The sequence below is a fragment of the Elaeis guineensis genome, chromosome 16, assembly GCF_000442705.2.
Source record: "Elaeis guineensis isolate ETL-2024a chromosome 16, EG11, whole genome shotgun sequence".
NCBI classification, from domain to species: domain Eukaryota; kingdom Viridiplantae; phylum Streptophyta; class Magnoliopsida; order Arecales; family Arecaceae; genus Elaeis; species Elaeis guineensis.
In genome coordinates this window covers 22,043,783-22,046,753 of record NC_026008.2, presented here as the reverse complement: position 1 = coordinate 22,046,753, position 2,971 = coordinate 22,043,783, and the positions used below count along the sequence as shown (strand labels likewise).

Below are 2,971 nucleotides of genomic sequence, written 5' to 3'. Positions count from 1 at the left end.
CTAAATCAACATTTGATGCTAGAAAATTCAGAAATCATTCTCTTTTCTGACTTGCATAATTATGACCTAGTTTTCTTGATTTCTAAGACCCAATCCATCATTCTATCCCTATGATAATAAGAATGTAGAGAGATTAAGAGGGAGATAGTGAAGGGCTTGGTCCATCTTTGAGAAGAAGAGAAAGAGAATAAATAGATAACTAGGTCTACTACCAAAAGAAAGAAAGAAAGAGAGTTATTCTTCCCTTGGTGAAGGAAAGATTGGCCATAATATTCTCTATCTAGTTGCAGCCCACGAGAAGGATTTTATTTTTTAAAACAAAAATTAATAAGAAGAACATAAATTAATATGAAAAATATGAAGACAAGAATTTAGATATAGGGTTTATCTATATGGAGGATGAAGAAGAGATGGGCTAGTGTCGAGCATGGAGGAAGAAGAAGAAGAGAAGAAAAAAAGAAGAAGAAAGGAACAGAGAAAACATATGCAAGAGAGAGCATTCAAGAGAGAGAGCGCGGGAGGGAGAGATCGTGGCAAAGGGGAAAACATGCATAGAGAAGAGAGAGAGCAAAGGAAAAGGGAGAGAGCCTATGGCTATGAAAGAGACAAAGATGGAAGAAGAGAGAGCAATGTGGGAAAGGAAGAGCGTGATAGAGGAGGGCGGTGGGGTTTCTATCACATGAAATAGGAGATTTATTTTTCCTATTTCGGTCCTTATTTGGTGACTACCTTAATAGGCTGGCCAGCCAAGTGGACCTCCTAGGTCAAGCCTCACACAAGCCTTTGTAAAGGAACAAAGATATCTTTGGAGCAGTGCAAGAGATGCAACATGCCAACTATTACATCATAATGCTGATTAATATGGTTCAGGATGAAATACCTTGCAACATCACATCCTTGATGCCTAGTGATCAGATGCTGGCAAAGCACTTCATCCCTGAGAACAAGGTGAGGAGTTACTTGCCAAGGCATTTGATTCCTTCATCACTCCTGTTCAATGACTCGAGAAATCTCCCTTTAGGAGCCATCATTCCTATATATCAGCAAGATTACAAAGTTAGAATACACAACAAAGGCAGGAAAAGTCTTTATCTCAATAATGTTTAGCTTATCACCCCAAACATCTGGACTGTAGGAATTTCGTTCTGCTTGTAGGAATTCTGCGGTGCCCCGATAGCCTTTGAGGTGACCATAGATGGAGCTGGACTGATAGGCTCCTGGTTCACTGGGATGGAAGTTGTCCTAGGGTGGAGGCAGTACACAGCTTCTACCAGCTCGAGGTTCAGGTGGTGAGGACTTCAAAGGGCTTGGTTGGAGCTCTGGATATCTGAGGACACAAGGTGGAGCAAGATACCAAAGAAGGGTTGAAGATTGTGATAGAAGAGCAATTTTAGGACATTGGGTCGACCCAGTCTAGGAATGGATCGACCAAGTTGCAAGACGTGCCAGAGAGAGAGGAGTCTCAGCATTTTGGCATGGCATGAAAAGTGGGTCCACTTAGTGGCAGACTGAGCTGACTTAGTCCAGGTGGGTCGACTCAGTCCTAGCTGAGTCGACTACCAGGGAACAGAACTGGAAATGCATCATTCGGGATTTCTGTAGATTGCTGAGAACTGGGTCGATCCTGTCCTAGTTGAATCGATCAAGTTCGTGTGGGTTGAAGATGTACGGGAGTCTGTTTTGGTCTAGGGTCAGATTTTGATCCTAAGGTCTTAGGCTCGGATTTATGAATTCCAAATATGGCTAACTCAAGGATTTGGATTGGAAATAAGTCCAAAGGATGAGAGCATATGAGATATGAGCTCGGTGAGTACTTTCATATATTGGGTTCAGCCAGGAGAGTTTTTCAATTGAGGTTTATTAGTGTTTGTGTGGAAACCCTAGGATATATAAATCATATATGATAATATATTTTATGTGAAATTAATATAATAGCTTTTCTCCCTCAATCTCTCTTCTGCTCTCATGTTTTGCGTGCCTAAACCCTATCCGCTATCTTAAAGGAGAGATCCTTGTAGCTGCCCCTCTCTGGTGTGTTACTGGTGTATTTTTTATCCCACGTCCTGATGTTTGTTTGCACAATAATTGGTATTAGATCTAGATAGAGCATGGAGAAGGAAGAAGACGTCAGGAGCTGTTGAAGAGATTAACGAAGTTCTTCATCAAGTTTCCTATCAAGGTATTTTTTTCTTTCAATCAGATCAATATTGTTTGTGATTGTGGTTGAGACATTATGAGTAGTGGGATGAAGATCAATTTTAAAAAATTTGATAGAAAGAAAAACTTCTCGATGTGGAGAACTAGAGTGGAGGATTTGTTGATTCAGTAGGAGTTGGATTTGGCCTTAGAGGAAAAGCAAGAGGAGATGACAGATCAGGCTTGGAGTTCTCTGGAGAAGAAGGCCTGTTCATTGCTTCGATAGTACTTGGCTGATTCGGTGTCATACGATATGATGGAAGAGAAGACCCCAAGGGATTATGACCAAGGTTGCACACCCTGTATATGGAGAGGAACATGTGTAACAAACCATGTTGAAGAAATAACTCTATAGCCTTCAGATGGAAGAAGGTAGAGATATACTAGGGCATATTCATCGGTTTAACCAGTTGAGTACCAATTTACTTAATTTGGATGTGACTCTGGAGGAGGAGGATAAGACCCTATTATTGCTATGCTCTCTATCCGGAAGCTTTGATCTTCTGATGATGACTCTGTTGTACGGGAAGGAGGTACTGGTCTATAAGAAAACAGTGTTGGTCTTTTGGACAAACGAGCAAAGGGAGCGGATGGCGAGAATGAAAGAAGAGTGCCCTATAAGCCAATCGCAAGTATGTTACGATGGGACTTCTCTTTATAATTTTTCAACTCATATAATAATATTTATTATTTGATAATAAAATGAGGCATTGATTCATCATTTTAGCTGCATCTTATTATATCTAAGATTATGATGAACCTCAAAGATTAGGAT

General features: G+C 40.5%; 1 pseudogene; it reads left to right on the top strand.

Moving 5' to 3' along the window:
* The first annotated feature begins 590 nt into the window (after nucleotides 1-590).
* LOC140854250 (uncharacterized) lies at nucleotides 591-1,155 on the top strand (annotated as a pseudogene).
* The last annotated feature ends 1,816 nt before the right edge of the window (nucleotides 1,156-2,971 follow it).